Consider the following 13,079-nt stretch of genomic DNA (forward strand, 5'->3'; position numbering starts at 1 on the left):
AACTATTCTTTATATTTATGTTTTTTGTGAAATGTATTTGTACATTGTACATATATAAAAATAGAAAATGCAACTTAAACAATAATCTTTTTTCCAATTAAATTATATAAAGCTAATGTGAAAATATTTAAAACAAAATAGATTTTTGTGAGCTACTATATTAAAAAAGCTGTTAGAATATCTTTCTCCTTCAGCATAAAATATAACAGTCTATGTACATTTCTTTATTCTAGCCAGCATAACTGCCACGTCTGCACATTCTTCTTTTCTTTTGTTTAAGCTAAATATCTGGTATTCATTAAAGGAGGATGGAATCGCCTCCTCCCCTGAATGTTCGTTCTTTCTATACATTGTGTGTTTGAAAAGCTTATAGGGGCCCCGGGGTATGTTGGAAATCTAACAGGATATTGCCCATATTAAGAAGCTGTTATATAACGTCTATATGATATCTATGATGTAATGTTTGATTGTATTGGTTAGACCTATATTCTTTTGTTTAAGACTTTCACTATATAAACCCTAGAAAAAGAATATTGAGCTGAGATTCTACTCCATGCTGGCGCCGGTGTATTGTATTATCTGTTCATAATAAAGGACCAAGATTTGGGGCACTTTTCGTTTGGACCATTTCATTTTCATTTCTAACAATTTGGTTGCTCGTCCGGGATATCTCCAGACAGGTAAGAATTAAAAAAAAAATTAAAAAAGAAAAGGTTGATTCTTCCTGTCTGCTGAGAAAGATTGTACCTAGTGCCGTGGTTTTATTATATTTGGTAAAATCAACCTCGTGTTTTAATTAATGCGGGAAGAACAGGAAAAAGAGAGCTGATCTCTCTCTTTGTTTCTGTTAGTTTGTCCGTTGCATAGATAAATGCGGGACGTTTGTCCGTCGTATAAAAATACGGGACGTTATCCTCGTGTTCGTGATCGAACGCGGGAAGAACGAAAGGAAAATTGACCACTTTCCTCCGTTGGGAAATAGATTTGACATGAGACATTCGGCTTTTCTCTTGCAAATTCTATTTCGATTTATTTTGGTCCTGGTTGTGGATAGATAATACATTATTTTTTTATTATTTTTTTTCTCTCAGTTTTTCTCTTCTCTTTTATTTCTCTCTTATTTCTCTCTTTATTGGCCAATTTACTAACACAATTAATTTTCTACTGCATGTTTTTAATTTTTCCTATTTGGCCATACTGCAATTTGTTTAAGTTGTATTACGGAGAAATTTGTGTGTGTTGATAATGGGGAATAAAATTAGTCCACCGTTAAAAGATGAATCTCCAAAAGATTTTATGATTAGAAATAATCAAGCATTTTTTGCGGAGCCATATTTGTCAAATTTAGGCGGCTGGTCAACTGGCAAAACACAATTAGATCTGTTTCCCCGTGACGGCTCATTCAAAGACGCGGATTTACGCTCAGCAAAAGATATGATTTTTGGAAATTGGGGCGACCCCGATTGGGATTATTCTTACATGAAACAATCTTATACAATTTGGAAGGACATGCAAAGTTATTGGAATAAGGGTCCGGAAAGAGTTGAGAATATTGCCAATAATATGATTCCAAAAACTGAACTGGCTGTGAGGGAGAGTGCAGTTTCTGCCATCCTTACTTCCCCGGCCGAGAGTGACAGAAATTCTCTGCTAGGGGAGGGGCTCTCGCAGTCTATGGAGGAGAAAAAAAGGCTCTCACAGTCTGTGGAACAGCAAGTTGTCCCGCAGCCTGTTGTAGCAAAAAAAACCCTACCTCCAAAATACGAGTGTATTCCGACTCTTTATGAACCAAGAAAAAACAGATTATACCCTGATCTGACGACCGCGACTTTGTGTCCTTTTGTTGAAACTTCAGAAGGATTTAAAGTTCACTCGTTACAACTGTCTGAAGTTACAGCAATTTGTAAAGAATTACCGGATCCGTCTCGCATGCCACACCAGTACGTGTCAATGCTTAAACGGTTAACGGCATACAGCCAATTTACTGGTTGAGAATATCGCTTTATTTTGACTAAAACATTGCCTTCTGAAATTACAGAGGAAGAATTAATTGATGAGGTTGATCTGTTAGACCCAGTGAACGGCGCCCCACCCGTTCGGAGTATTGTGTTCAAAGATTCGGAACCTGTTGATTTGTCCGACGCAACGAGCGCATTTAAGATAGCTGATTATGGAGATTATACTCCCAACTGGATTTGGTCCAGTCCTGATAAATTGACATTTTTTTCAAACAACTGACTGCATTTTTAGTGAAGCTGTCTTCTGCTAAACAGGACATTTCGCACGCAGCGAACACAAAGCAGAAGGTTGGAGAAAGTCCGCCTGCATTTTTTAATCGATTTCGAAATGCTTGGATTCACAAATCTGCAATTCCTATAGATGAGGATAATTGTTTGTTGTTTGGTAACACGTTTTTGAATAACATGCACAATGAGACTGCACAAATGATTCGAATCACTACAACTAACATTAGTAACATTTCTGTTGACAAATTGGGAAGACGCTTGCGTTGAACTTTCGTCTGCTGGGGCATTTGACAACTCCAGAGGAAAAGTTCCCGCAATGTTTCAAGTTAGTTCCGCTGTCCAAAATCGCCCGCCACCCAATGACAGAGGAGACATGAAGTGTTTTTTCTGTTGTGGTCGTGGACACACGCAACGCTTTTGCAGGAAGAGAGCTGAGAGATTTCAGCAAAATAATGATAAACAGATGTTCAGGCGCTCTGATGGCTCAAGGCCAAAACCCCCTCCTTTCCTTACTCCCTCTGAACGGCAGAAGCCTGGGTATCCGACTTCATGGACACAGAAATGACTGTGCCAGGAGCCTTCGTTTGATAACTTTTCACAGATTTCAATGAGTTATGCAAACAAGTCAAATGTATTGCCTTTTATTGAATTGAATGTTGACCATAAACCATATGTTTTTTTAATTGACAGCGGAGCATCAATCTCATCGCTGTCTTCTAATGTCTATGAGGGCCCCATCACGGGAAAGACATTAAAATCTATAGGAATAGACAATGTTCCTGTGGTTTATAATTTGACACCAAGTTTACCGGTTACATCTAATGATGTACCATCAAAGATGCATGAGTTTGCAATAATTCCTGATTCTCCTTTTTGTTTTTGGGAAGAGATCTAATTCATAAATTGGGTGTTAAATTGGAATTTGACTCTGACTCTCTGCAACTCATGTTTCCAGCAGCCTTTTCTCTTACGACCGACACAGGAAGTGCTCCCTTCGAGGAGGTGTCTGCGACTGAGCTCGAAAAGGAAGTTGCTGGGGTAAACCCGAAACTGTGGGCGGCGCATTAGGATGACGTAGGACTACTTGACATTCAACCTTATGTGGCCAACTTAACAACAAATAGGCCTGTGTTTCAAGAACAATATCCGCTTTCAAAGGAAAAAGAGGAGGGAATTCGACTTCTCATTGATCAGTTTCTGGCTCAAGGCATTCTGGTTCCCACTCATTCACCTTACAACCCACCAATTATTCCAATCAAGAAAGCAAATGGTTCTTGGCGCTTAACGCAAGATTTGAGAAAAATTAATGATTTGATAAAACCACTTGCTCCTATTGTGCCAGATGTACAGACTATTATTAATTCTATCCCTTTAGAACATGCATTCTTTTCTGTTATTGATTTATGCTCCGCCTTCTTCAGCATTCCTGTTGACCAACAAACTCAGCCACTTTTTGCTTTCTGTTTTCAGAATTGCCAGTACACCTGGTCGCGACTCCCACAGGGCTTTCGCTGATTCTCCGGCCGTTTTCTCCGCTGTACTGCACGCAACGCTGAAAGATGTCAGACTCCCTCCTGACACCTGTCTGCTCCAATATGCTGATGACATTCTCGTCACTGGTGCTTCTGCGGACCTGTGTGCTGCTGCCACTACAATTGTCTGCAACGTTTTAGCAGAGGCTGGTTTCAAGGCATCTAAAGAGAAACTTCAGTGGGTGCAGAAGAAAGTCACTTACCTCGGCCATGAACTGTCACAAGGCCAAGTTCGCCTGTCTGCGGACAGAGTCAAAGCCATCGCTTCATTCAAGCACCCTTCCACACGGAAGCAAATGCAAAGCTTTCTGGGACTGGTCAATTACTGTCGATTATGGGTGCCGAATTGTTCCATGTATGACAAAATCCTGCGAGACGCTACGCTGGATGACAAAGAGGACATTACATGGACAAGTGAAATGGACCAAGCGTCCAGACATTTGAAATCCTCTCTGTTAAGGCCTCCCGCCCTCGGCCTTCCATCATACACCCGAGATTTTTACCTGTACGTGCACGAAGGTGGGGGCACAGCCGCGGGAATCCTGGCCCAAGAGCATGGGGGTACTTTCCATCCAGTAGCTTATTTGTCTAAAACTCTTGATGCAGTGGCTCGGGGACTCCCGGCCTGTTTACGTGCAGTGGCTGCTGCAGCGATCATGGTGCAGGATGCTGAAAGGGTTGTTTTATCACATCCACTTACAGTACACACATCACACCAAGTGGGCGCAATCATGCACAATATTTCTACTCAACCCTTGACGGCCCAACGCTGTTCTGGCTATGAAGCTATATTATTAGCAACTGCTAATTTAACGTTGAAAGTAACTGTTATTCATGGTCCTACTGTACATCTGCACAGGTTGTTGACGGATGGTGAATTTGAGAGTGATGACCACGACTGCCTGACCAAAATCCAAACTTCGACTGCCTGCAGGCCAGATGTGTCTACATCTGTCCTGCAGGAGGGAGATAATTGGTATATAGACGGATCCTGTTTCAAGCCAAATGACAATTTATACTTGAGTGGGTATGCTATTGTTGAATTACCTGATCGTGTAATTGAGGCATATTCGTTGCCATATAAATCAGCGCAAGTAGCAGAATTAATTGCTCTAACGAGAGCTTGTCAATTGGCAAAAGGTCAGTGCATCAATATATACACTGACTCCAAATATGCGTACGGCGTTGTCCATGATTTCGCTAAATTGTGGGAAGAAAGAAATTTCAAAACCTCCGACGGAAAACCAATTTCCCATCACAACATCGTGGCCGAGCTCATCAGTGCAGCACAGCAACCATCGAAACTTGCTGTCATTAAAGTACCTGGTCATAAAACGGGTGAATCGGATGAGGCTAAGGGAAACAGGTTTGCAGATGAAGTCGCGAAATGGGCTGCTAAAGAAGTAATACTTAGTCCATATGTAAATGAAGAGAGCACCGAAGTGCTTATGATGAATTCGTCGCTGATTAATGATTTGGATATTAAAGTACTACAAGCTAACCCTACACAAGCCGATTTGATTCATTGGTCCGCGAACGAAGTAAAACCAGATCAAGCTGGTATTCTAAGAGACAAGGAGGGTAGAATCGCTCTACCAGCATCCACCGTTGTAATGCTGTGCAAGCATTATCACGGGGTATCACACGTGTCAAAAGAAAAAGTGATTCAGAATTTGAATCAATCATACTGAGTAGCAAATGTTCGAAAGAATACTTTGTTGATATTGGATGCTTGCTTGGTGTGTGCCCAAACAAACAGACACAAGGCAATCCGCCATGACGCTTTACCGCATCCTGAGCTTCCTTTTCAATATTTACAGATCGATTTTACACACATGCCTCCATGTGGAAATCACAAATATTTGCTCGTGATTGTTGATCGATTTTCAAAGTGGCCAGAAGCTTTTCCGTGTGGTAAAGAAAACGCGCAGACGGTTGTAAAGGTTCTTGCAAAAGAAATTATACCGCGTTTCGGTATTCCAACCGTTATAGCAAGTGATAATGGAACTCCGTTTGCTTCAAAAGTCACACAATTATTAGCCAAAGAGCTTAAAATTAATTGGCATTTCTATATTCCGTATTCACCACAATCATCAGGCAACGTAGAACGTTTGAACAAGACGATAAAAGAACGTCTAAATAAGGCGCGTCTAGATACGGGCAGAAATTGGGTTGATTTGTTGCCTGCCGTATTGACGGAAATGAGAATGTCTCCATCAGCAACCACAAAAATGTCTCCATTTGAAATTCTGATGGGTAGACCTTTCCCGATCCCTTGGGTCAGAGGTCGCGCTGGCAATCTCTCCACAGGTGACACGGAGGTGATCATCGCGGATTACGTGGATTCCCTAGTTAGAACGTTGAATGGCATAAATGGTGATGTCTCTCTCTCTCTCCCTCTTCCTTCAGAAAAGCCGACTCACCCTTTCGGTCCAGGACAGCAGGTGCTCATACGGTGTTTGAAGCCCACGAAACTCGGTGAGCCGAACTACTTAGGACCATCCACTGTTATCGCTGTGACGAGGACAGGTGTTCTGACTGATCTTCAGCCCCAGTGGATCCATGCCAGCCGAGTGAAATCAGCTCCATCCCAGGGGAACGCATAAGCCTATGCGGAAGCGGTGATCGAAAGGAGAACGAGGAAGAGAAGTAGACGAAGAACGAGATTGCTGATTGAGATTAGCGATAATTATCAGTGAATCCATTAAGCCATGACTGCAAAGTCGATAATATACCCTCTTTGTGCTGACAAGCACGCTCATATATAAACAAGCACTTATTGGTAGTGGTAATGAAACTTGGTTGAAACAGGAAGACGAACCACATGCGTTTGCCTCCAATATGTGGTGGAGGTTAGCCAACTTCACTGCTAAGTCTACAGGAAAACGGGGTGACTGTTATGTTTGTACAAAAATGCCACAAAGTGCTTCTGGATCTCATGTAACTGTTCAATCGCCAACGACAGAAGAAGAACTGTTTTGTCCCTTATATCTTAGTAATATTGGTGCATTTGCTCCCCAAAATTCAACGGGAAATTGGACTTGTCCTGGTAATAGGGTACTGACAGTTGCGGTACAAGTACATGTTAAAGTGGCAACTGTAGGTCCGATTCCAGATTCATTGTTCTGTATGGAAAGAAATATAGGAGCCGCAACATTGGGTTCAATTCCTGAGAATAAATGTAATCAAATATATCACCGTTGTGAAGTACGAAATATGCCCTGTTGTCTGAGCTGTTTATCTGGAGAAGGAACATTTGACTTGGAAGAATGCTCAAAAAGATCTTCACTCCCTCTAACTACTTCGCATGCGTATGCAGGGGCAACTCCCGAGTTACAAGAGTTATGTGATGAGTATTGTGGACTGTACTCGGGTAAAAATTGTAATAGGTATGTGCCATCTGTAAAAGGAACAAGAGCTTTGAAAGATTGGTTTTGGTTATGTGGGCACATGGTTTATACCTCGTTACCTTTTAACTGGAGTGGACGATGTGCCCTCGTAACTTTAGAAGAATATTCTATGGTCATTAGACAACAAATAAATGAGAAGGTAAATAACCAAAGAAACACACGTGCTCTCTCTGACCGCAGTTCAGTTAGTAGTTTGGGTAGAGATAATCCAGTACCAAAAGAACACCGATTATGGACTGGTACAGAAAAATTATTTTATGGTATTTTTCCAGTGATAGGTGTATCCAGTCTGCAAATTGAAGTAGAAATTACCAGATATGAATTGATTTCCTTTATTAAAACCACCAGGAACACTTTAGCTGGTGTAAAAGAAGAGCTTCGAGCACTTCGCTTAACTGCTTTACAGAATCGGTTGGTCTTGGACCAGCTTACCGCTTCTAGAGGAGGAGTATGCGTTATTGTTGGAATTTCGTGTTGTACGTACATCCCTGACAATGATGCAGATGGTCACATTATAGCTGATGGAATAGATAATATGACAAGAATTGCTGACGAGCTACAGAGAAGAGAAGTGAGCGATAGAAGTGGTTTTGTAGATTGGATCACAAATTGGAAACAAATGCTTATATCTGCTTTAATCCCAATAGGAGTTATACTTTTAATCCTTGCATTTATTGTTTGTTGTATTATTCCATTTATTAGGATGTTGATTCATCGTGCAATGAATACTTTTGTATCTTCACAGTATGCTTTGATGAATAGAACTGTCAAGTATTAATGATTTTGAAGGAAATGTTTGATTGAAGAATATTGCATGAGTATGCTGAAGTATGATGTGATATGATAATTCTATTATATGACAATTATCGTATCAAAGTGGCCATTGTTAGAATATCTTTCTCCTTCAGCATACAATATAACAGTCTATGTACATTTCTTTATTATAGCCAGCATAACTGCCACTTCTACACATTCTTCTTTTCTTTTGTTTAAGCTAAATATCTGGTATCTGGTATAAACAAAGGTAACACTTTATTTTGATGGTCATTATACTGACTATAAGTAACTGCAACTACATGTTAACTTAATCTATTAACCCTGACCTTGCAGTCTACTAATACTCTGAGTTAGTTGACATGTAGTTACTTACAGTTAGTAGAATGTCTATAGTGGACCATCAAAATAAAGTGTTACCTTTTCTCATATAGTGGCTGACAAAAATCTATTTTGTGTTAAATATTTTTTAATATATTAATTAAATATAATTTAATACCCCCGCCCACCACAATAGTGTCACCAAATGTAATTTTACATTTATTTAATTTTTTATTCCTGAATACACCCTCTGTCATTGGTGAAACTTTACTTATGTTGTTGTGAAAGTCTTTGTCTTTGTGGTCCACTGAAACATAATATTTTTATGTTTCAGTGATTACAAAGAAAATAAACTATAATGGTTTACTTGTAGTTGTCTTAGCATTTTAAACTGTTTTAATATTTTTTTACAACCGTACACAAATCAACTTTATAATTATGGACAGACTTTTAATGAGACAGACAAGATAAAAATACTTATTTAATGTTTGTTTTACAGTGTGACAATGGAGATATCCTGCAGCACATATCAAAATTGCCATCTGCAAGAGGGATTATCAGGAGGATTTCAGCATCACATTGGAGGGGATGCAAGTCATGGCATGGCTTGGAAAATCTGGCAAGAGCCTGTGCTGTTCTTCTTGGTATGCACTAAACCTCACCTACCCGAAATAATTGAGGCACACTTCTGAGGCCTTTCAGAAGCTCTTCTTGGAACTGGATGTTTGCAAGTTTTCCCCGAAATTATAACACTTAAAAACAAACTCATGACTTAGATTGAGACAATGCATTATGACCAAGTTCTGCTGAAAAGAAACTGCATTGATTGATCAATGTTTAACATTGTTCTACATTCGAGCTTTCAGCAAGGACAAATTATTTTATATGTTTTTCTACAAGTTATTCACACGTTTTAGGCAAGAATGTGACTTTTCCAACAGAAATTTGTATGCATACGTTTTTGTGTAACAAAATGATCTTTCTCATATAAAATGTTAGCATTTTTTTGCTTTTATTTTTCATATCTTAAAACTGCTGTCTTACATTTTGTATAGTAGGGCTGCAGCTATCGATTCTTTTTGTAATCGATTAATCTAGCACTTAATCGATCGATTAATCGAGTAATTGGATATTTTTTTGTGTTTTATTAACAGAATAGTTATATTAAACTTCTGTCTATTTCAGTTAAAGCTGTTATAAGTTATATACTATAAGTTATATAGTATGCAAGTTATAAAGCTATCTCATATGTGAATTTCTCCTTTAAGATGTTATAATATAACCACTCTAAGCATCTAAGCATATTTGTGTATTCTGGTAGTTTAACGCTGAAGAAGAGCTGTAACGTGACTTGTTGTTGAACACGCAGTAAAAGCTGGCGCACTTTTTGTTCCGTGCGTTTTAACTGAAAAATGAGTACTCCGAATCTTTATTAAAAACCAACAGGCTGGGGACTTTAATTTTTTGTTGTTGTCTGTATTTGGCAGACGTGAAATACAAACAAGGTCTCGCAAAGACTGCAATACAATATTTGTTCCTCCATCACGTCCCGGTGTGTACAGTACATGCTGAAATTATTGTTGCGTGGCTACATAAAAGTTTAAGCATATGTGATTCATTGCTGCAATTGGTCTGACTGGCGTGTGTGTGTGTGTGTGTGTGTGTGTGTGTGTGTGTGTGTGTGTGTGTGAAGGGGTTCTTTTTTTAGGCTATACTCTTGCAATTGAACGTGAGGGTTACGTTTACTACTTAAAAATGTCATCAAAGCTAAAAATCATATCTAGTCAAACCGCATCACGACATCGCTACAAATACAGTATGGGATTTAAATCAGCGAACATCAATAGGCTTAGACTACGTTACCTTGTTTCAGTGAGTTAAGTGAATTAAGTGTGTAATGATCCCACACTTTCCCAGATAGCAATGAGTCGGCGGACCACCGTCGGTTCTCCGGCGGCAGTAGAAGCGTCAGAATGGCGACATCGCAAACACGTTGGACGGCGCACCGCCGGCGGCAGCCGCTTTTTAAAAGCGGCAGCCGCCTTCATACCGCCTTCGTTAAGCGGCCGGCCCGCGGGCCAACCGCCGTTCCGCCGCCTTTATATTGAAGGCCGTCCTTCCGCGGCCCGCCGGAGGCAAACGCTATTTTCGAGCGCTCTGCCGCCGCTTATTCTGGCTATATATATATTTTTTTATTTATAGCATGCAGTTTAGCAAGAATAATGATTGCTCAAACCAGACAAATTTACAATTGGCATTTTTATTCCACATTTCAAAGTACAGTAACTGTCATTTAAACAAGATATTTCAGATCACTGAAACATAACAGAAAAATAAATAAATCAATATACTAACATGCAGGTTTCCAATTCAATTTTGGTTAAACAGCCTTACAAGCAAATTACAACACTTACAATAAGTGTTCATATAAAAAGGACAGCTCTAGGGTAAAAAATTACCAGTAAACATTATGACAAGTAAAGAGGATATTTGATACCAAATAATGTGCAAGATACCAAATAAATAAAAGTATAACTACATTTACAAGCCATTTCTAACAATATGATAAGTGGTAGTAATTTATAGTAAAGCTCTGGAGTAGAATAGGCCATTATAACGGCAATGCTGACCTGTGGCACAAGGATTTACAAGCTTTATTTGAAAAAGAAAAAAAGAAAGTAATTTCCACAGTGAGTGAGTGTAGTCTGACACTTCTGACTTCTTTAGGGGTCTTGATTCTACTGACTGCAAGATAAAGAAAGGATTCCAGTTGTCAGTGATTCTGGGGTGTCAGTAGTCAGTCTAGTTTTAAGTGGTCGGCTGTGGGTCCCTCTCAGCTGTGCGGCGCCTTTTTCTGCCTTCACGGTCAGATGCTCCTTTCAGGTAACGCGTAACGTTAACCTGGACCGCCTCATCAGTGCATCCAGGGTTGCCGGGTCCTTCCGGATGGCTAATATAGAAAATACAGATCTGTCATTTAATTTGAATTGCATGAGGACAATAGGACATACACATCTACTTAAATCTAAAAAAAAATATCCAACTTACTTTGAACAATGGTCTTCAGGAACATGTCTCTAAAACATGCTTTATCCCCTACACCAAGCTGAAAATCCAAAAAAGTGTTACAAATTACATTTCTCTGAAGCTTCTCATAAATAAATAAAAAATGTGAAAGGCTAAGGATTCAGACTGTAATATATGCAGTATACAATCTTAAATTTTACTTTATATCTAGGTCTACTACATGTACAGGTAGCCCCAGTGGGAATTAAACCGACAACCACAGGTGCTGTTTGCAAGTTGTGCCTAATTGCTCAGTGCAAGCAAACGTCTTCAACATTGTTTGTTGAACTTGTTTCACCTGCTCTTGAAGTAAGATTTTACAAATCGTATTGTTATATGTAATATTGTAGTGTTTATTATAAATGATTTATCTGTGCACTTCATTATTCTTTTAAAATTCATGTAGCCTTATAATCTTTAATCAAATACGTTACCCTTCCCTCCCCCCTCGAAACGACTTCTCTTCTGGTCATGTGCTATGGTGCGAGGGCGTGGCAACTCCCCTCAAACCGTGCTATGAGCAGAGATGGAGAAGAGGAGCGCTAGAGTAAAACCCTGCCCTCCGTTCAATATACCGTTTCACTTTTAAATACGTCACAACACTGGAGAAAAGTCGTTTGTAACTTCCGGTTCATGCCGACATCAAATAGAAGCAATAGTTTCCAAGACAAAAAAACTTCACAAATAACATCACTTACTTGTACTCAAACTCTTGGCTCTGTGAAGTGGAGTCTGGATTACTGGGGAGAACCCTGGTTGCGAGAAAGAGGAAACAGAAATTTGAAAATCTAACAAATGGTATAGTTTAGTGGCAGGATCACAAATCCAGCATCACAGCAATAGATTTTACATACCAGTTCAGCATTTTTCTGGTTTTCTGGAATCGATGCATCTTTCTAGAGTTTTTTCTTTTCTTGAGACTTCCAAGATTCTAGAGTAGGGAATAATGAATGAAAGAGTCTCTTATCCACAATAAACAGAAAATAAATTACACAGATGAAATACAGGAAAATCAAATACACAAGTCAGACCCATTTACCTGCTCCCTTCATGAACTTAAAATGATGTTTCTCCCAGGTGCTGTGTGGAGGTGTGCAGAGGATGGCTAAATTGTTGCCTTCGTCTTTTTGCTGAGGTTAAATGGGGGCCAATGGCACATGCTCTCGCTGAGCCACTCTTGCGGAACCACTGCAAATGGCAGATCCTCCTCGTTGATAAACTGAACAATGTGAACCATCTAAAATAGAAGAACATTTTGCATAAAGTATACTTTTTGATTAATTTCCAGGCAAAATCAATAACATTAAAATGCTCACCCCTTCAAAAAAACGAGTAATTTTCACAAGTGGATCAACAGAAAACCATGTTCAGACAAACACAATCATATACATATACACACACATATATACATATAAACACATATATACACACATTATATATATATATATATATATATATATATATATATATATATATATATATACACACACATATATATATATATATATATACACACACATATATATATATATATACACACACATTTATATATATATATACACACACACATATATATATATATATATATATATAACACCAAAAGTTAAACTTTCTAGACGTAAAGCTTTCTTTCTAGATGTAAAGCATTGGCGATTTACTGTAGCTAGATACATTTCAACATGTCGAACATGCTTGAATTCAGTGAGTAAAAAAGGCGAAGCAGCATGTGT

General features: G+C 39.0%; 2 protein-coding genes across 2 annotated transcripts in view; both read right to left on the reverse strand.

Moving 5' to 3' along the window:
- The window catches only part of LOC143741621 (uncharacterized), a 399,552-nt gene that overhangs the window by 385,947 nt on the left and 526 nt on the right, over positions 1-13,079 (reverse strand). The window contains exons 2-4 of the mRNA XM_077233886.1: positions 12,389-12,586; positions 12,204-12,280; positions 12,048-12,101 (exon numbers count right to left, since the gene is read on the reverse strand). The gene's annotated coding sequence lies outside the window, so the exon portion shown is untranslated. The remainder of the gene's footprint in view (positions 1-12,047; positions 12,102-12,203; positions 12,281-12,388; positions 12,587-13,079) is intronic.
- Positions 1-13,079, reverse strand: part of LOC143741618 (uncharacterized) — a 548,742-nt gene that overhangs the window by 247,256 nt on the left and 288,407 nt on the right. The window lies entirely within an intron of this gene.

The sequence above is a fragment of the Siphateles boraxobius genome, unplaced genomic scaffold, assembly GCF_051911475.1.
Source record: "Siphateles boraxobius isolate OS27281-9 unplaced genomic scaffold, OSU_SipBor_1 19, whole genome shotgun sequence".
Taxonomy (NCBI): domain Eukaryota; kingdom Metazoa; phylum Chordata; class Actinopteri; order Cypriniformes; family Leuciscidae; genus Siphateles; species Siphateles boraxobius.